Here is a 22,077-nt window from a genome sequence, read left to right as displayed (position 1 = left end):
TTTTTTTTTTTTTTTTTGCCTATTATGTGTCTACACATCCTTACCAGCAACCACTCTTAGAAAAAGAATCCTTGAGAATATTTTTCTGAACCTGCCTGAAACTTCCAAGGTCTTTTGAAGGTATTTCCACCCATCTCTAACATGAACTTAAAAGACCACTTTCTGCAGTGCCTTAAATATAAATATGGGAGAGGACAAAAAAATGTCAGGTGCTAAAAATCCATAACTCTAGAAAAAAGTGAGGAAATGCTCCTAAGAAGCTAGTGTTAGGGCAGTCCAATTCGAAGCAAAAAAGTAGGGAGCATGCTTTTAGGGTTCTCAAATTACTGGATTTCTGTGTTTGGGACCCTCAAATATAGGGAAAGTACCAAGGCTGTATGTGACACTGAAGGAAAACTTCCAAGATATTACCTACTGGATGGGTAGTAGGCTTGCCTATTCTTCCTGTGGCCTGAAAAGTTCAGTCACCAGTACTACCAAGAAAATAAATTTTTTTCTCAGATTTGTTTTTTAATTATGTTTATTTACCTTGTGTGTCTCTGTTGGTATGTATAAATGTGTGAACATATATACCCATGACCCACGTGGAGAGGTCAGAGGACAACCTAGAGAAGTCACTTCTCCTTCTGTACCCATGTTATGGTTCCAAGGATCCAACCAAAAGCTGGGGCTGAGCAATTGTTTCTACACTTGCTGAACCCTCTCATCAGGTCCTATTTTCTCACATTTCATATCTTGACCTGTTTTGCTAGTGGCCAGACATCCTCCATTTTTGCTGTTTGACTTCTAAGGGTATAGCTTGAGAAACCAGAATTAGCTGGGTGGTGGTGGTGCATGCTTTTAATCCCAGCACTCAGGAGGCAGAGGCAGGTAGTTCCAAACCAGCCTGGTCTACAGAGCAGGTTCCGGGATTACACAGACAAACCCTCTCTTGAAGAAAGAAGAGGGACTCTAAGCTGGTGAGGTTAAGACCAGACTTCCATCCCCAGGAGCCATGTGGTGGAATGAGAGCTGACTCTGAGACATGGCAAGCATCTAAAACTCATGAGAATGAACCTGTGAAACAACTCTAGCTGCCCACCACAGGAATTCTGTCTTGTGACCTTCAAACCTAGTGCAGGCAAACTAGTGGAGAGTAGGGGGTGCAGTACCTGAGAATCGAAGCCATGGGTTGCCTTAGAGAGAGGGGCAAGTTGATTTTTACATGGAGACAAGGTCTCATTAAGTTCCCAGGTTATCTCTGGACATGCAATCCACCTGTCTCAGCGCCCTGAGCGCTGTCATGATAGGTGCAGACCACCACACGTGGCTCAGGACGTCCTTAAAACTCACAGGAGAGGGCTGGGGAGGTGCTCAGTTTTCAGAGTGCTCTGCCAGCCTGTGTGAGACCCTGGGCTCAACTCTCCAGCATCACAACTGGGCATGGCTTACACACACCTGTATAAAGGGTAAAGGCAGGTCAAGAACGGGACCTTCATAGTAACCTGCACTACTTCAAAAGTGGGGTTATGCCTTTTGGGAGGAGCAGGCAGGAAGATCTCTCAGTTTGAAGGCCTGCCTGCTCTACATAATGACAGGACAGCCAGAACTACATAGAGAGACCCTATCTCAAAACAAAACTGTGAGATTTCAGGGGCTGGAAAGACCACCCTTTCCAGAAGACTCCAGTCTTGATTCCCAGCATCGACGTGGCAACTTAAACCATCTGTAACTCAGTTTGAGGGGACCCTATACCCTTTTCTCCAAAGACAGCAGTCATGGCCCACATACATACATGTAGATAAAACACTCTTAAAGTGGAATTATATCCAATGCAAACAAGGGAAATTCAATCAGTCCTAGGTTTAGATTGTGGAAGTCAGGCATGGGGGCACATGCCTTTAATCTCAACAGTCCAGAAATGGAAGCAGGCAGGTATCTGGGAGTTCAGAGCCAGCCTGGTCTACCCAGGGTTCCAGGAAAGCCAAGGCCGCAGAAGAGAGACACCCAGAAGAGAAAAAGACTGAACACTGGGTTGAAGATTTAGCTCGATGGTAGAGTAAGCTGATGTGAATTTTAGGATCTATCCTCAGCACTGAAAAAAAAAAAAAAAAAAAAGGGAAACGTTTATGCCACACAAGTTGTCTATTGTCATTTGTGGGGAACGAGGAGACAGTGAAGGCTAGCAGGGAAGAGCTGGGACAATGAAGCCAGAAAGAACCAGGCTTAAAGGCCAGCTTTATCATCTAGAAGCTTTAAGATTTAGGCTGATTAGTCGCCCGTAAGGTGGGATTCGTAATCAGGCCTAGTTTATTCCATGGCTGAGAGGTAGAGCATGGAGTTAGCACGAAGCCTTGTGCTCTAGCCCTGTCACAGGGTAGAGGAAGGATAGTGATACCACACACAAGGCCTGGTACAGAGTGACCCCTCAGTCCACCACTTTACACCTTCCTAAGGAACCCAGAAGGAATGGAAGTAGGGGGCACTCAAGTCTGAGACCGGCCTAGATGACAGACTCAAAACTCTGACTCCTAAATTGGTGAAAAGGTAAAGAGGTGTTTGTAACTCAGAGAAAGCACTAGACAGAGCCCTAGGGAGACGACCCAATTGGAAAAGTGGTTGCCACACAAGCGTGAGGCCCAAGCACTGATTCCCTTTACCCATATCAAGATAAAATTCCACACGAGGAACTCCAAAGTTCCCCCAAGCAGCAAACTGTCCTGACAGGGGAGCTCCAAGTTTAATGAGACCCCATCTAAAAATTAGGCGATACCCAGAGAAACCCTGTCTTTGAAATGCCTAAAAAGCTAACAATGAGGTGCAGAGGGCTAGAGGAAGATATCTAATACTGAACTCTGGCCTCTGCGTGCATGTACACACAAGCACATGCTACGTGACTCCAGCTACTGGGAGAGTGAAAAGTGAAACTGTGTGAGCACGTTAACACGGAAACCTCCTCATGAACATTCCTGGGTGCCCTGACAGTTGCCATAAATTTGAACCCTAGACAGAAGAGGGAACACAATCTCCTTGTATGTGCTCACCTCAGTTATACTTGGCCAAGACAGCTCCACATGATCCACAGGGGTCAATCTGTCCAAACCCTCCTGCTCCCCCCCCCCTTTTTTTTTTCTGTTTTTTGTTTGTTTGTTTTTTAAGGTTTATTGAGACTGAGTTTCTTCTCTGTGTAGCCCTGGCTGTCCTGGAATTCATTCTGTAGACCAGACTGGCCTTGAACTCACAGAGACCTGCCTACCTTTACTTCTTGAATGTTGGGATTAAAGGTATGTGCTCTCACCACCACCTGGCTTTACTTCCATAGTCTTTTTTTTTTTTTTTAAAGGTCTTTATTTTATTTTTATGTATGCGAGTACACTGTTGCTCTCTTCAGACACACCAGAAGAGGGCATCAGATCCCATTACAGACGGTTGTGGGCCACCATGTGGTTGCTGGGATTTGAACTCAGGGCCTCTAGAAGAGCAGTCAGTGCTCTTAACCTCTGAGCCATCTCTCCAACCCACTTCCATAGTCTTAATGAACCTCTTCCAAAAAGAAATTGGTCAATTCAGAAGAAATTGCTACTTAAGGCTATCCGGATTAGTAAATTCCTGGGAGCACTAGAGGGAACAGTTCTTTTTTTTTTTTTTTTGGTTCTTTTTTTCGGAGCTGGGGACCGAACCCAGGGCCTTGCGCTTCCTAGGCAAGCGCTCTACCACTGAGCTAAATCCCCAACCCCAGAGGGAACAGTTCTTAACAGGGCATAGGGAGCAAGACTATGGAGAGTTCTTATTAGATATGGAATGTCATTTTGGGAAAATAAACTGCTGGGAATAATACCAATACATGGATGTTGTCTGAACTATGAGCTTAAGACAGAAGCTGAGGTCGGCAGTGCATACCTGTAAATCCCGGCACTGAGGAGGCAGAGGCAAAGGATTCAAAGTTTGAAAGTCCAAAGCCAGCCTAGGAAACACACCTAGGATTTTTAGCAGAGCAGTGGTAGCCCATCCCTTTAATGCCAGAGCCAGGTGGGTCTGTGAGTTCAAGGCCAGCCTTGTCTATGTGATAAGCCACTCCTGGTATGAGAGAAACCCTGTCTAAAAAAAACTAAATAACATTTAAAGTAAGAGCTGGTTGTTGGTGGCACACACCTTTAATCTCAGCACTTAGGAGGCAGAGGTAGTCAAATCTCTACAAGTTTGAGGCCAGCCTGATGCACAAAACAAGTTCCAGGACAGCCAGGACTACAAGGAGAAAACCTGTTTGGAAAAAAACAAAAGCCAGGAAGAAAGGGAGGAAAAGAGGCAAAGGGATATCTTGTATATAAACACACACATATACATATACAGTATACATTCTGTACAATTATTGGGCTAAAGAGATGGCTCAGCACTTAAGCGCACTGGCTGCTCTTGTAGAGGACCTGGGATTGATTTCCAGCACCCACACAACCCCTCACAACCCTCTGTAGCTGCAGTTCTAAAGAATTCAAAATTGGGCTGGAGGAGATGGCTCAGTCTTTAAGAGTGCTGACTGCTCTTCCAGAGGTCCTGAGTTCAAATCCCAGCAACCACACGGCGGCTCACAACCATCTGTGATGGGATCTGATGTCCTCTTCCGGTGTGTCTGAAGACAGCTACAGTGTACATGAATACATAAATAAATTCTTTTTAAAAAAATGAGCTACAGCTATAGCGTACTGCAGTGTACTCATATATAATAAATAAATAAGTCTTTAAAAAATTCAAAACCTGCTTTTGGCCTTTGGCCTCTGAGGATATCAGACACATATGTGGTGGTGCACAAACACACATGCTGCCAAAATACTCATAAACACAAAACTTTTTAGAAAAGAAAGAAAGAGGCACACAACTTTAATCCCAGGACTCGAGAGGCAGAGGCAGGCAGATCTTTGTGAGTTCGAGTCCAGCCTGGTATACAGAGTGAGTTCAAGGACAGTCAAGGCCACATAGGGAAACCCGACCTCAAAAAAAAAAAAAAAAATTAACGTTAATGATGGATCTGGTAAGATGGCTCAGTGGATGAAGTGCCTGCCACGCACGCATGAGAAGCTAGATTTGGACCCTTAGTACCCTCAAGAGCACCCAAGTGACACAAACCACTTACCTGCAATCCCGGTGCCGGGAGACAGAGGAAGGAAGGTTGCTGGCCAACCGGTCTAGCCAACTGGTGAACTCTACATCCAATGGATCCTGTCTCAAAAAACTTAGATGGAAGGTGAAAGAGAAAAACAGCCAACATCAACCTTGGCCTCTATGCATGTGCCACACACTGCCCCATCCAGGGGCACTGTCTTAGTCAGTAATAAACCATGACCAAAACCAACTTGGGGAGGACAGGGTTTATCTCATCTTGGAGCCCATCATCCAGACAGGCCAGGGCAGGAACTCTAGGCAGGAACCTGGAGATAGGAGTTGATACAGAAACCATAGAGGAGCAGCACTCCTCATTCGCTCAGCCTACTTATGTCATCCTGGAGTGGCACCGCCCACAGTAAGCTGGGCCCTTCCCTCTTCTGAAAGGACACTCGCTTGCACCAAACTGACATAAAACTAGCCAGTGCGGGCACATGCACCGCAGACGTGCATGAACGCACACACACGTTCACCACAAGACACATATGTGGTATCTTAAATATGTTGCAAATCCTGATCAACTCAAAATAAGCAAAACCATGGCTCAGAACGGTTCTTTTGTAATCAAGAGAGAGCTTTCAAGGGATGGTGATAGAAACGTGTGCAAATGAGATGGCTTTCTGATGCCTTGTAGCCCCCTTAGCTCAGGCCATGTCTGGTAACTATGACTGCAATGTGTAAATCTATCAGACTGGGATGCTACCTAAAAGATCTCAAAATAGCTCTGCTCTGTTTGCTGTGGCAGGCGTACCTCTGCTCCAATCAGAATAGCTCATTCTTTACTATTGTTGCTATGGGACAAACTATTGGCTCTCAACCTTAATCCCTTCTTCCAGAGAGGGAGGCTGGGCAGAGGGCTGTGGAAGAGCATCTTTCCCAGAATCTAATGTAATTGGAATGTCCTCAGCAGGAGATGTAACCCAAGGCATCTCGTGTGTAGCTTCAGAAGGACCCTTGGGCACATGACCTTGGAGATAAAAATATCAAACAAACAAACAAATAAAAACCTAGTTCTAGCTAAGCAGTGGTGGTCCAGTCCTTTTAGTCCCAGCAATTCACAGGCAGAGGCAGCTATCTGAGTTCAAGGCCAGCCAGGTCTACTGGATTCCAGGACAGACAGCCAGAGCTACACAGAAAAGTTGTCTAGAAAAACAAAACAAAACAAACACCTAGCGTAGTTCAGTGGACGACATTTGTGAACTTTATTTTGGGCTCCAGATTCAACGTTAATAAAGGTCATATGTTTTCTGTCTTCCTCTGCTGGTTATTTAGAGGGAGACAAAGTCACAAATGAGGAGTGATACCATAGGATGGTTGATAGAATACTGGCTTTATTGGGTCCATTGTGGAAACAATGTGCTCCCTTGGTTCAGAGAAGCTCCGAGTTGGACATGGCGACATGATTCCTGGATATCCAATATAATTCAACCACGGGACAGACAGTCCAGTAGTAAAATTAGAAAATCCATGCACTGACACATCTGCTAGAGCCAGACAGAAGTCTGAGCACAATATACCAGCTACAACCGAAGCAAACGATAAGACAATATACTGAGGACACTGGCCTGGAAATTCTGATATTGGATGACCTATAACTCCAACTGCAGGGGAATTCTATGCCTCTGAACTCCCCAGGGACCTGCAGTTATGTGCACATACTCACACAGACACACATACATGTAATTTAAAATAAATACAGTTTTGCCAGGTGGTGGTGGTGGCACAGACCTTTAATCCCAGCACTTGAGAGGCAGAGGTAAAATGGATCCCTGTGAGTTCAAGGCTGGCCTGGTCTACACAGGGAGTTCCGGAACAACCAAGGCTACACAGAGAAACCCTGTCCTGAAAAATAAGACAAAACTAAATAAATAATTTTTAAATTAAATTTGATTTAAAACTGGGAAAAACTCATGTGATATAATCCGATATCTCTTTGTATCCATGTAGGCAAAGGTGTTTAGTCTGAACCAAGGGCATTGGTGCTGTGACTTATTAGGGGGCTAAATGTATGGCCTAAGAGTCACTAGAGGCAAGCAGGACAGCAAGGCTGCATGGATCCACTCTTTCAATGTGACAAACACCCCAGGCCATGTGATATCAGGTACAAGTCTAGGTGACACAAAAGGAACCTCTCTACTTATCCTCCTAATCACGAGGCTCACTTCACTGAAGGTTTATCCTTTTTAGTTTTTTTAAAGATTTATTTATTTATTTTGTATATGAGTACACTGTAGCTGTCTTCAGACACACCAGAAGAGGGCATCGGATTCCATTACGGGTGGTTGTGAGCCACCATGTGGTTGCTGGGATTTGAACTCAGGACCTCTGGAAGAGCAGTCGGTGCTCTTAACCACTGAGCCACCTCTCCAGCCCCTTTTTAGTTTTTTTAAAGATGTATTTATTTTTATTTATATGAGTACACTGCAGCTGTCTTCAGACACATCAGAAGAGGGCATCAGATCCCATTACAGATGGCTGTGAGCCACCATGTGGTTGCTGGGAATTGAACTCAGGACCTCTGGAAGAGCAGTCAGTGCTCTTAACCGCTGAGCCATCTCTCCAGCCCAGGTTTATCCTTTAAACTACTTTCTTGACTCATCTGAGCGTATATCAGGAGGCCAAGGCAGGAATATTAGTTCCAGTCAAGCCTGGGATACACAGTTCTAGACCAGCCTGGGCCACTGAGCAAAGAGACAGAGACGGAGACGGAGAAGGAGAGAGAGAGAGAGAGAGAGAGAGAGAGAGAGAGAGAGAGAGAGAGAGAGAGAGTTGAGATGGTTCAAGCCTTATCATCTTAGTTCCTGTGACCCAGATGGGAGGAGAGAACTGACTCCTACAAGTCGTCTGCTGACTTACACAAATGCACACCCAGTAGGCGCACACATAGACAGACACACTGAATGTAACATATTTAAAACAGAAAGCAATTTCAAATCAAGTATGGATCAACATTCCCATCCTTTTTTGTTTGTTTGGTTTGGTTTGGTTTTCAGCTTAGGGTTTCTCTATATCACCCCTGGCTGTCCTGGAGATCACTCTGTAGACCAGGCTGGCCTGGAACTCAAAAGATCCACCTGCCTCTGCCTCCTGAGGGCTAGGATTAAAGGTATAGTGTACACTACTATCACCAGGCTTCAGGAAGATTTTTTTTTAGGTGAGTGTGTGTTCCTATTTTTGTGTGTGCTTATGAATACAGGTACACACAAAGGCCAGAAGTATCAGATCTCCTGGAGCTGGAGTTATAGCCTTTATGAGTCGCCAAATATGGTTGCTGGGAAAGGAACACCAGCCCTCTGGAAGAACACACTGATTCTTAACTGCTGATCTGTCTCTCAGTCCAATCCCTCTCACCCAATTTACTTTTTTTTTTTTCTTTTTTTTTGGAGCTGGGGACCGAACCCAGGGCCTTGCGCTTCCTAGGCAAGCCCAATTTACTTTTAAGACAGGGTCTCATGATGCATCTTTGGTAGGCCATGAAACCCACTGTGTAGAGCATGGGTGGACTCTGCCTGCCTCTGCCTCCAGAGTGCTGGCTTTAAAGGCATGAGTGTGCCACCCACTATTGATCCTCCGTTCAACCATGTTTTGTTCCAGTTCAGCTTTAGACAATCGGATGGGTCAGGCATAGAGTACACATCTGTAATTCCAACACTTTGAAATTACAGATGAGGCTGAGCATGGAGGTTTAATGCAAGTTTGAGGCTAGCCCAGACCATGTAGAGCTGGGTTAGCCTGGGATACGAAACAGGATCCTATCCTGTCTTGGGGCTCTGAATTGAGCTCAGTTTGTACTTACCCAACAGGACAGTAACTGTGTCATAGTGGCAACATGACCTCCCTACTAAATCCAGTCCACCTTGGAATTAATTCACAAGGGCCTGTCTCAAAAAAAATACCATACAGTTAGCTGGAGAGTTGGCTCAGTGATTAAGACTTGACTTTCCCAGGAGCCATATTAGGCCTTGGACAAAATTACAGCCCTCTTCTAGCCTCTGCACGTACCATCCCACCCAACACCCCCCCCAACACACACACATAATATACTCACACAGACAGACAAGATAGACAGCCATATGTAAATCTTTAAAAAACAAAAACAAAACAACAACAAATGGACTGAAGAGATGGCTCAGTGGTTAAGAGCGCTGGTTGCTCTTCTAGAGGTCCTAAGTTCAATTCCCAGCAACCACACACCAGCTGACAACCATCTACAACTGTAGTTGTAGATGAACTTATATATCCCATGGGATGCGATTCCTTCTTCCGGCGTGCAGACAAACACGCAGATGGAACACCTATATACATTAAATAAATAAATCTCTAAGACAACAACAAACAAAAAACTGGGAGCAAGGGCTACACAGCTAGAAACCACGAAGAGATTCTGCCTCAAGCAAGTAGAAAGGAGGACAGATAGCTGAGGCTATCCTCCAATCTTCCCACCCTGGGCTACGCAAGCACTGTTACTCATACACCCCAGTGCCGTACAGGCTCAGTTGTTCCCACCCATGCTCACACAAACAGAGCCAGCTGACACCTTCCTTATAACTCTAGGGGAAGCCAAGCAGCTGGACAGCAAAGAAAAGACTTGGCATGCATGATACCCTGGCCCAAGGTTCCATCCCCAGTATCAAAAAAAAAAAAAAGGGGTTGGGGATTTAGCTCAGTGGTAGGAGCTTGCCCTAGCAAGAAGGCCTGGGTTCGGTCCCCAGCTCGAAAAAAAAAAAGAAAAAAAAAAAAGTTAACAAAATGTCTTCCCTTTTTTGTTGAGTTAGAGACCATATAACTTTGAATACACATTTGCGTGACTTAAGGATCATGTATGTTAGAGGCGGAATTGGTCAGCTACAGGATAACCACTATCTTTTGTTTCTCTAGATAATATCAAACTTCTGAGTATTTATGAATTTAAGCCACAGAAAATGGGCCATGAGTTGCTAATGTCAAGTTTTTTCTTCCTTTCTTTCCTTTTTTTTTTTCTCTTGAGATAGGGTCTCTATTATGGGCTATCCTGGACCTCACTTATAGACTATATAGGCTGTCCTCAAACTCAGATCGATTTGCCTCTTTCTTGGGAGTGCTGGGATCAAAGATGCATGACATCGCATTCAGCCTGGTATTGTCAAATTCCTTAATATTAACCACTCCAGAGTTTTTAGTTTTCATTGTTGTTACTAGTTTGTCTAATAGGGTTTTTATTTTATGTGTGTGTGTGTGTTTGTTTGTTTGTTTGTTTGTTTAACAGAAGATCCCTTGTATCCCTGACTGCAATATGTAGCCCTGGCTGTCCTAGAACTCACCATATAGACCAGGCTGGCCACAAACTCACAGAGATGATCTGCCTCTTTCGCCAAGGGCTGGAAATAAAAGCAGGTGATATCCTGCCCAGCCTGGTGTTGTCAAATTTTTTAATTTTAACCTCTAACTTGATATATACCAAGGATGACCTTGAACCTCCAACCCTCCTTCCTAAATCTCTCTCTCCTGGGATTGTAGGTGTTAGCGCTTCCTAAACAACCTGGGATCTTGAAGTTCCGGGCAAGCGCTCTGTGGCTGGTCCCAGCCTCAGTCCCAGCATTTGTTTTGTTTTGTTGTTTTGTTTTGTTTTTGAAGGGGGTGTCTTGTTTGTTGTTTTTGATTGAGACAGGGTTTCTCTGTGTGGCCCTGGCTAGCCTGGAACTCACTCTGTAGACCAGTTTGTCAATCAAACTCTAAGAGCTCCACCTACCTCTGCATCCTGAGCACTAAGATCAAAGACGTGCACCACCGCTGCCCAGCCAGGAAACGGAGAGAAAAGGGAGAATTTTAATAAATTGGAACCTTCAAAAGCATTCTCTAAGGAATTGACTTCCTCTAGCCACCCACCTTTCATTATCTCCCAATATGTAATATCTAATTATGAGTTCTCGAAACCTGGCATTAGAAAAACAAGTGCTTAATGAATGCGTTTCTTATCCAAACTGTTGCAGCATAAGAGGACAGGTTTAGGAATGATCCAAGGGACCTTGTCCTTGGTGTGGTGGTACATGCTTTTAAACCAAGTATCTGGGAGGCAGAGGAAGGGAGATCTCTGAATTCAAGGCCAAAATGACACATATAGTAAGTTCTAGACTAGCCAGGCCAGCAAAGACTGAATAACAATTTAAGTGCTCAATGACCAAGTACTGGTTAAATGCAGATTAATATTCTGTTTGTTTGTGTGTTTTATGAAGTTCTTACCATGTAGCCCTGACTGGTCTGGAACTTGTTATGTAGACTAGGTTGGTTTTGAACCTGTGGAGATACACATGACTGTCTCCTTAGTGCTGTGACTAAAGCCGTGCATCACACATGGCTAAATTTAGTGTTCTTTGGAGTACCAAGGAGAAGGTTTTTACTTATCCCTTTAAAAATCATTTGTTACTGGGAAGCGATAGCCCACTTGTTGAATACCAGCACTTAGACAGGAAAGGTTGGTGGATTTCTAAGTTCAAGACCAACTGGGTCTATAAGAGCTCCAGGACTATTAGGACTACACAGAAAAAGAACTAAAAACAGACAAATACAACAAAACAGCAACAACAACAAATTATTTGTTTAAAAAAAATGTTATTGGGGTTGGGGATTTAGCTCAGTAGTAGAGAGCTTGCCTAGCAAGTGCAAGGCCCTGGGTTCGGTCCCCAGCTCCGGGGGAAAAAAAAAAGTTATTGATGTGTCTGAGTGTGGGACAGCACATACTACATGTGTGTGGAGGTCGGAAGACAACGTTTAAGAGTTGGCTCCCCACACCAGGCATGGTGCTGCAGAACAGCCAAGACTACACAGACGGAACGAACAAGAGTTGGTCCTCTCTCCCCACAGGGGTCTACGGGGCTTGAAATCAGGTCATCAGACTTGCATTTAAAAGTACTAGCTGCTCTTCCAGAGGACTCAGGTTCCATTCCCAGCACCTATATGGTGGCTCATAATTGTCCACAGCCGTAGTTTGGGGGGACTTGATGCCTTCTTCTGGTCTCCATGAACATCCCACATGCGCGTGGTGTGCAAATGGACATACAAGTAAAACATTCAAACACATTTAAAAAAAAAAAAATCTGCCTGGCAGTGGTGGCAGTGGTGGTGTAGATCTTTAATTCCAGCACTCGGGAGGCAGAGGCAGATCTCCGAGTTCAAGGCCATTCTGGTCTTCAGAGTGAGTTCTAGGACAGCCAGGGCTACCCTGTCTTGAAAAACAAAACCCAAAACAAAAACTTACAGAAACAAAGCCAACAGATTAGTTTATTATTGCTTGTGTGTGTGTGTGTGTGTGTGTGTGTGTGTGTGTGCATGCGTGTGTTGTTGACATTCCTTCCCATGGGGAGACATAAGCAATGAAGAAACAATTAACAACTACCCCTTCTCCATTGGCCCAAATGAAAAACCAAGGCACAATTCAACCAAAGTTCATTCTGGAAAGCCAGTGAGTTTATTGGGCTCCCTGACAGAGAGTTTACTTCCAGGAGTGCCATTGCCTTTCTCCCAACAGGCTGTACCTGAAAAGTCATTACCTAGCAAGGACGAGGGCTTTTTCTTAACCTAGTAGATGAAATTTTCTTTAGTCTTCCCTGGACCACATTCTCTAGCCCTACCCTGATGCCCAGTTCAGTTAAGGCACCACGTGGTAAGAAGGAGCTGGATACTCTGGTGAGGGTCTCACAACCTCCTCTCCCTCCCCGGGGGTGTAAACCATCAACAGGCCCAGCTGGATCTTTTCCCAGCGGGTGAAGCTGACTTCTCCAAAATGGTAGTTGCTTGGCTTGCAGGGCAGTCACAGTGAACGTGTTTATGTGCATGAATGCGTGCAAGAATGCTTGCTTATACTTGCTCACGCTGAAAGCCAGAGGACGACGTCAGGTGTCTTCCTCTGCCTTCTTGTAGCAGACAGGGAGTCTCCCTGGCCTGGAACACACTGATTGGTCAGACTGGTCGGCTAGGTAACACAAAGGTCCACCTGTCCCCACTAGCAGCTTTATTGTGACATACAAATGAACTACATAAGAAAAGAGTCCCAAGATATATGATATGGGCAAGAACTGTACTGGTAATACAACTGGGTGGTGTTGGCCAGTATGTACGAGATCTTAGGTTCAATCCCCAGCACCACAAAAAGAGAAGACACGCCAACAGAAGAAGAATCCTGGGGCTGGAGAGATGGCTCAGCAGTTAGGTACACTGGGTGCTTTTGCAGAGGACCCAGGCTCAGATAACAGCACCCACATTGCTCACAGCCGTGCCTACTACCGCCAGTGCCAGTGAGTCCCAACACCCTCATCTTAACTTCCTTAGGCACCAGATACACATAGGCTGCACAGCCACCACATAGGCAAAATATTCATACACAGAAAATAAAATGAATTATTGAATTCTTTTTTTTTCTTTTCGGAGCTGGGGACCGAACCAAGGGCCTTGCGCTTGCTAGGCAAGCGCTCTACCACTGAGCTAAATCCCCAACCCCGAATTATTGAATTCTTTATTTTTATTTTTTCATTTTGGAGGCGGGGGTTGAAGACAGGGTCCCTCGGTGTCCTTCTGACTGTCCTGGAACTTGCTCTGTAGACCAGGCTGGCCTAGATCAGCCTGCTTGTGCCTCTCAGTTGCTGGATTTGAAGGCATGCGCCGCCACCACCACCTGGTTGAATTCTTGTTATAGGCCAGGCCAGGGCTAAGGTCTGAAGGTGCAGTGCCGAACTAAACCGAAACATGTATGTACGGCACCACACACTGAACCCAGCAAAGCGGCTACGTGTAATAAGCTCTGTGACTAGACACACAAAGACACAGGTAGCAGGGGTGGCCGGGGGTCTTATAGGTGGGCAGGAGGCCTAAGATTTACTTGGTGTGGTCTTGGGAGCAGAGGGGAGGGAGAGGGGAGAGAGGGACGGGGAGAGGAGGAGGGGGAGGGAAAGACAGAGAGGGAGAGGAACAAAGAGGGAGGGAGAGGGGAGGGAGAGGGGGAGGGGGAGAGGGGAAAAGAGAGAGGGAGAAGGAGAGAGAGAGACCAGAGAGAGAGAGAGACAGAGAGGAGAGGATCAATCAGTGGAAGTGGTTTTAAAGGAAGAGAAGCTCCGGAGCTCCAGTAGAGGAAGCAACCTTTTTGGAGGGAACAGACCAAAGTCCATTTGAGGAACTGAAAGAAGTTCTGTGAGCCGGAAGTAGACATGAGCCTGTTTAGAAGAAGCAGAGCAAGAAACCAGGTATAATGTGGAGACAAAAACCGAAAGGGACAAGACTCGCTGGGCGTGGTGCTGCATGCCTGTGATTCCAGTCGGTGCGAGGCAGCCCCAGCAGGACCGTGGTAAATTTGAAAGGAGTCTGTACGTTATAGTGAGTTCTAGGGCAGCTTGTACTACGGAGTGAGACTCTGTCTCTAGCGGGGAAATCAGTTGGGAAGCTCCTGCATAGCAGGCAGTGGTGGCCATGCCTTCAATCTCAGCACTCAGGAGGCAGAGGCAGGGAGATTTCTTGAGTTTGAGGCCAGCCAGGTCTACAGAGTTCCAGGACAGACAGGAGTACACAGATAAACTCTGTCTCTGTCCCAAAAAACAAAAACAAGAAGGAAGAAAGAAGGAAGAAGAGGAGAAGGAGAGGACGAGCAGCACAGCTTTACCATAAAGAACAGCAAGCGAGACTGTGCACACCAAGTCTGAGGATTTGGTTTAACTGGTCAGTAACCGGGATCATTGTAAAGGGAGAGAACTGACTCTTCAGAGTCCTCTGACATTCCCACTGGGGCATGGCTGCCCTTCCCCCAGTAAATAAATGTGAGAAAGGGGTTTTCGGTTTGTCTTGTTTTGTTTTGTTTTGTTTTGTTTTGTTTTGCTTGTTTGCCGAGACAGGATTTTTCCGCCTAGTCCTGGCTGTCCTGGAACTTGCTCTGTAGGCCATGCTGGCTTCAAACTCACAGATCTGCCTGCCTCTGCCTCCCGAGTGTGCATCACAGGCTGTTAAAAAAAAAAACAAAAACAAAAACACCTTTGCAACCTCTATGTTCAGTCTCTATGGTGGTTTGAATAGGAGTGGCCTCCATATTTGATTGCTTGGTCGTTACTACTTGGTCATTGATTAGGAGGTGCGGCCTTGTTGGAGGAAGAGAAATGTAGAAAACCCTTTTCAAAAGAGGACCAATGAGATGGCTCAGTGGATGAAGGTGCCTGATGCTAGGACCTGGAATCAAGCCTTAGGACCCAGGACGGGAGGGGGAACAGGCTCAGGACTGCTCATACATACATATATACATACATACACACAGACAGACAGACATACACACACATACACATACATACATGCATACACATATACATACAGACATACACACATACATACACACATACATACACACATGCATACATACATCATACATACATACACACATACATACACACATGCATACATACATACACACATACATATACAGACAGACAGACATACACATACACACATACATACACACATGCATACATACATACATATATACATACACACATACATATACAGACAAACATACACATACACACATACATACATACATACATACATACATACATACATACATACATAAATGATTTTTAACAAGGAGATGACTAGAAAGCTGGCACAGTAGTTAAGGGAATTACTGATCTAGTGGACCAGACTCCCAGAACTCACATGTGGCAGGCAGCTTCCATGTACATGTGACTCACTTATATGCTTTCTGACCTCTGGGAGCTGGCACGCACACATACCTATACACACGTAAGCAAAATAAAATATTTTGTTAAGAGGTTTTTTATGTATATTAATACTTCACCATATATATATTTTGCATATACATACAATGTATACTTGAATGACTAGGTGAACAGTGGCCAGAAGAAAGCAACAGAACCCCTAGAACGTGAGTTACAGACCGTTGTGAGTTACCGTGTGATGCTGGGCACTGAAGTCAGGTCTTCTGAAAAAGCAGCGACTGTCGTTAACCTCAACTGGTCCTTCGCACAGGAATGGCCTCCACTGGCTCATGTATTCGAATGCTTGGTCATTAGGGAGTGACGCTGCCTGACAATGGTAGGTACGACCTTGCTGTGACCTTGTTGGAGGAGGTAGGGCCTTACTGGAGTAAGTAATACGTCGTCATGGAGGGTGGGCCTTGGAGTTTCTTGCTTACGGTAGGCCCAGGTCTCTTCCTGCTGTCTGTGGATCCAGGCGGAGAACTCTCAGGCTATTCCTCTAGCGCGGTGTCTGCCTACGGGCCACCATGCTTCCAGCCATGAGGAGGGACTAAATCTTTAAAACGGTAAGTCAGTCCCAATTAAATGCTTTTCTTTAAACATCATTTTTTTTTTTTTTTTTCCGGAGCTGGGGACCGAACCCAGGGCCTTGCGCTTCCTAGGCAAGCGCTCTACCACTGAGCTAAATCCCCAACCCAAATGCTTTTCTTTATAAGAGTTGTGGGGTCATGGTGTCTCTTCACAGCAGCAGCAGAACAGGAACTAAGACAACCCCTGGGTCATTTTTCTAGCCCCAAATATAATAAATCTTGAAAAGAAAATGGAGCCAGGCAGTGGTGAAGTACACACGGCCTATTCCAGCACTCGGGAGGCAGAACCAGGCAGCTCTCTGAGGGGTTGCCCATCATGGTCTACCAAGCTAGTTCCAGGACAGTGAGGGCTACACAAAGAAACCCTGTCTCAAAAAAAAACCAACCAAGCCTTCCAGACATGATCACACATTCTAACCTCAGTACTGGGGAGTCAGAGGCAGGTAGATCTCTGTGAGTTTGACGCCAGCCTGTTCCCAGACTGAGTTCCAGGCTAGCCCTGGGCTCCATAGTGTGACCCCATACTCAAAGGTGACTGACCACAGGCAGCCTTGCCCCTGTAGCAATGTGGTGTCTTCAGGAAGCGGCACTAGTCAGTGACAGGAGATGCCGTGCCCAGGTCTTTACGGCTCAGTGTCATCTCTGGAAGTTTAGGTGCTGTCAGCTGACCCCTGCCGTGTATCTAAGCAGACCCTCAGGTTTCAAGAAGAAGCTGGAAGGTGGTGCTCTCTCAATTGGATCACTGAAGTAATGGCACCCTGTTGTGAGGCCTGAACCAGGCAGGCAGCCCCTGGGAGCTTGTAAGACATTTTCTTTTTTTTTCTTTTTAAAGATTTATTTATTTATCTTATGTATGTGAGTACATTGTTGTTTTCAGACAGCAGGAGAGGCCATCAGATTCCAATACAGTTGGTTGTGAGCCACCATGTGGTTGCTGGGATTTGAACTCAGGACCTCTGGAAGAGCAGTCAGTGCTCTTAACCGCACAGGGCCAGAGAGCAGACGGTGAGGCCACCAGAAGCAGCATCGCTGGGCTGCTGCCTTTCCAGGGCAGCTTTTTACCCTGCTTACAACTGAAGCCCAAGCCTGGGAGACACCAGAAGGCCAAGCATTGACGGCAACACCAACTTCAGAGGGCTATGTCCAGGCTCACACCCATGTGCTTGTACCTGGAACGGCTCTGTAGTAACTCGGGGAGCATTTCTCTTGAATTGGTAGCTAACTTTTCTGCCGCTCCGTCAACCACTGTGCAACAAACACATAGACTTAAAAATATTAAAAAGAAAGCTATAGTTGGGCGTAATCCCAACACTTGGAAGGCACAGATAAGACAATCTCTGTGAGTTTGGGGCCAGCCTGTGTATACAGCCAGTTTCAGGACAGCCAGGACTACATAGAGAAACCCTGTCACAAAAGAGCCACAGGTAAGCAAGCCAGGCACGGTGGCATTTGCTTTTAGTCCTACCACTGGGAAAGCCGAGAAACAGCTTGATCTCTATGAGCTCAGGACCAGTCTGCCACAGAATGAGTTCTAGGCCAGCTAAGGCTACATCGTGAGACCCTGCCAGAAAAAAAAAAGCCAACCAACAAACAAATGTGATATAAAACATAACAAAGCTAAGCGGGTACGGAACTTCCTTGTGATATGTGGCAGAAGATATTCTCTTTTGTTGTTGCTGTTTTTTTCTAGGCTGGATTTCTCTGAGTAGCCCTGGCTACCCTAGAACTCATTCTATAGACCAGGCTGGCCTCTAAGTCTGCCTCCCAAATGTTGAATTAAAGTTGTGTGTCACCACCCCCAGAATATTTATTTTCTTATAAGTAATACTTTCATATTATTTTAAAGATTTATTTGTTTATTATGTATGAGAACACTGTAGCTGTCCTCAGACACACCAGAAGAGGGCATCGGATCTCATTACAGATGGTTGTGAGTCACCATGTGGTTGCTGGGATTTGAACTCCGGACCTCTGGAAGAGCAGTCAGTGCTCTTAACCACTGAGCCATCTCTCCAGCCTTAGAAGTAATATTTAAAGCCATTTGTCTAAGTGCTTTTAACACATTGCCTAAGATGTCCTAGGTGACATCCAGGTGTCAAGTCTGAGTGACCTCACACTTGATGATCTTAGTTTTCGTGTGGTCATGTGTGCAGGGTGTATGTGTTATATACATGTTCATAGTGTGTGGCCACATATGTGTTCTGGACCATGCAGTGGTGCAAAACTGACATCAGGGGTCTTCACTGAATATTCTCCACCGTCTTCATGGACGAAAGGTCTTTCCATTGAGTCCAGAGCATGAGGGTACAGCCAGCCTACCCGGGCATCTCTCTTTGGGGAAGCTCTACTTTCCAAGCACTAGGATTACAGAGAGCTGTGCCTTGGAGTTTTCATGTGTTCTGGGGATCTGAAGTCTGGCCCTCAAGCTTCCAGGGCAGGCACGTTTCCTGCTGACCTATCCCCCCATCCGAAAGTTATTTATCAAGAGAAAAATCCAAGAAAGGAAAAAAGTATGAAAGGAGAAATGAACATTTGAATATGTAAAGTCTCTGTCAGATGTCCAAGTGATTAAGTACCATAAAATACTGCTGGGTGCGTGAGAGGGACAGAGAGAGGGGCTGGAGAGAATATTCTGAGTTGAGAACTGTGACGGGCACATCATTAGCATATTAACTGAAATCAAAGAATGAAACCAAAGTCTGAGAGCCTAAGAGGAAAGTGAAGCCAAGATAGGCTCTGGCTTTTGGTTTCTGTTTGGTTGTTTGGTTGTTTTTTTGCTTTGGTTTGGTTTGGTTTTTCTAGACAGGGTTTCTTCCAGTAATGGCCTCGGCTATTCTGAAACTCACTCTGTGGACCAGGCTAGCCTAGAACTCACAGAGAGCCACCTGCTTCTGACTGAAGGGTGCTGGGATTAAAGGCATGCGCCACAGTAGCCTGGCCCTTGGACAGTTTTTTAAGCCGGTGGCTTTCACTACTGATCATAGACAATGTAATTCCAACCACCATCTGCAAGTTTCGTTAGGAAAATCAGATGGTGAGAAACCCCAGTGCTTGAGTATGTCTGAATTTCTTTAACCCCAGGGCTCCTGAGGCAGAGGGAAGGGGATCTCTGGATCTCTATGAATTGGAAGCCAGCCTGGTCTACGTGTGTGTGTGTGTGTGTGTGTGTGTGTGTGTGTGTGTGTGTGTGTGTGTGTGTGTGTGTATCTAAGACGGCCAGGACCATATAGTGAGACCTATATAAAAAGGCGGAAGGGGACTTCCGGATCCCAGGAGGAAAAAGAAACACAGGGAAGGAGAGGGGCTTCTCTGCCATGCTTGGGAACAAGGAGCACGTAGCAATCAGATCAACCACTTAACTGACAGCCACATCACTCTGTCAGGAGAGAGGGATCAGAGGGGAGGAAGGGACTCATTGTCTCCCTGGATGAGCTGAGGGTAAGAGACAGTTGCATGGAGTTCAGGAAAGGGAAGGTTCTGGGACTGAGAATGTAACTCAAGGGCAGGGTCTTGTCTCCATCTGCAAGGAAGGCCCTAGGCTCCATTCACTCCCCACAGACAAAAGGGTGTCATGTACCCTGCCTTTTAAGCAGAAATGAAGAATAGGAAGAAGCAGTTGCAAGGTGTATTTTTTACTCCAGGGAGAACAAAACGCAAAAAAAGAGCTCTGAAGCTGCATTAGATTCCTGGCAACGTCCCCGTTTATTCAGGGCCTATTTTTTCAATAGTCCAATCGTGAGACTGAGATACATAGATATTTTTTTTCTTTTTTCTTCATATAGAAAGCCAGAGGTCAACCTACGTATTTCCTTTATGTTGGCATCAGAAGCTGTCTACAGTCGCCCCAGCAATGATGTCACCCACCCCTAGGCAACAAGGACCCTCACTGCCATGGCAACTGCCACACGTTTCCAACTTGCACCTCACCTGTGTACCTCACTTGTGCAAGGTGGTGTGCATGATTACGTCACAGCCTGAATAAAAGGCAACCTCCTTGCCTCTTCTTCCTCGTCCCCTTCTTTCCTCCTCTTCCCCGCTTCCCCCCAATAAACTTCTTGTGGAAAAAAAAAGGAGGAGGAGGAAGGAAGGGAGGAAGGGAGGAAAAAGAAAGAAAACCAATCTTTGCATTCTGGTCTGCCAGGTATCACCAAGCATTATGTGCCAGGGTCTACCGTGCTGGCTAATCTTCATCCTCAGCCTGAAAGGATTGAATCATGGCTGAGATGATTAATACAACACACCTTGTGTGTTTGGTACCAAAGGTCCAGGGAGGATAAACCTAAAGAGGGGCGGACTCACCCAGAATGTGAGTAACACCATCCCCAGATGATACAAGATGAAGCAATATCCTTCCCCCTCCCCTTTCTTCTTTCTCTCCTCTCTTCCTTCTCCTCCTCCCCCCTCTGCTTTCTCCCTCTCCCCCCTTCTCCCTTCCCTACTCCCCTCCCCTCCCTCACTTTATTCTTTTCTCCTTTCCTCCCCTCCTGTCCCCACCTCCCAGTTACATGGCCTCTTCAGCTTTACCCCACTCTCCCCACCATAATGGAATGACACCATGAGGCAGAATCAGTCTTTGTTCCTTTTCGGGTGTCAGGAATCTCAACACAGCCATAAAGTGACACAGTCAAAGCTCAGGAGCAGAGACAAACCAGACCCTAGACTTGACCTCATGAGACTTAGTGGCCAGGAATTAGGGTGATCCTAGTGAGCCAGTGTTGTGGAGAGGCAGGGTGGGGCTGGCAAGATTTCTCAGCGGGTGAAGCACTAGCCTTATGTGCTTCTTACTGTTTTGTCTACTTGACCCCAGCTAGAGTGATCTGGGAGAGGAAAGGTTAGCTGAGAAAATGCCTCCCTAAGAACGGCCTTAGGCAAGCCTGCATTTTTCCCCTTGATTAATTATTGATGTGGGAGGGTCCGGCCCACTGTGGGAGGAGCCTGGGTTGTATAAGAGAGCACAGCGGCCTGGTATAGAGGCTCGAATTTCTAATCCCAGCACTCTTGTGGCAGAGGCAGGTGGATTTCTGTGTTGGAGGCCAGCCTGGTTTGCAGAAAGTGTTACTGGACAGTCAAAGCTACAAAGAAGAACCCTGGCTGAAAAAAAAAACTAAACTAAACTAAAAGGAAGGAAGGGAGGGAGGGAGAGAGATGAGAGAGACAGAGAGACAGAGAGAGAGACAGAGAGAGAGGAAGGGAGGGAAGGGGGGAGAGAGAGAGAGAGAGAGAGAGAGAGAGAGAGAGAGAGAAGGAAAACAGAGTAAACCAGGAGGATCAAGCCAATAAGCAGGCTCCATGGGCTTCATTTCCATCTCCAGGTCCTGCTCTGACTTCCCTCATGAAGGACTGTAAGCTGTGAGGTAAAATAAACTCTTTCCTCTCCAGATTGTTCTTGGACATGGTTTTTATCACAGCAATAGAAACCTAACTAAGATCCCACACAATCCCCTAAAACCACTTCAAGATGAAATGAGAGAATTGTCTCTACAGAGTTGTTCCTTGCCCTTCACACATACATACATCATGGAATGACTGACACCCCTCCTCCACACATACATACATGCATCACACATACATACATCATGGAATGACTGACACCCCTCCTCCACACATACATACATGCATCATACATA

This window comes from Rattus rattus, chromosome 1, assembly GCF_011064425.1.
Source record: "Rattus rattus isolate New Zealand chromosome 1, Rrattus_CSIRO_v1, whole genome shotgun sequence".
Lineage (NCBI taxonomy): Eukaryota > Metazoa > Chordata > Mammalia > Rodentia > Muridae > Rattus > Rattus rattus.
The sequence above is the reverse complement of the archived record's forward strand: the minus strand, read 5'-3'. Positions refer to the sequence as shown.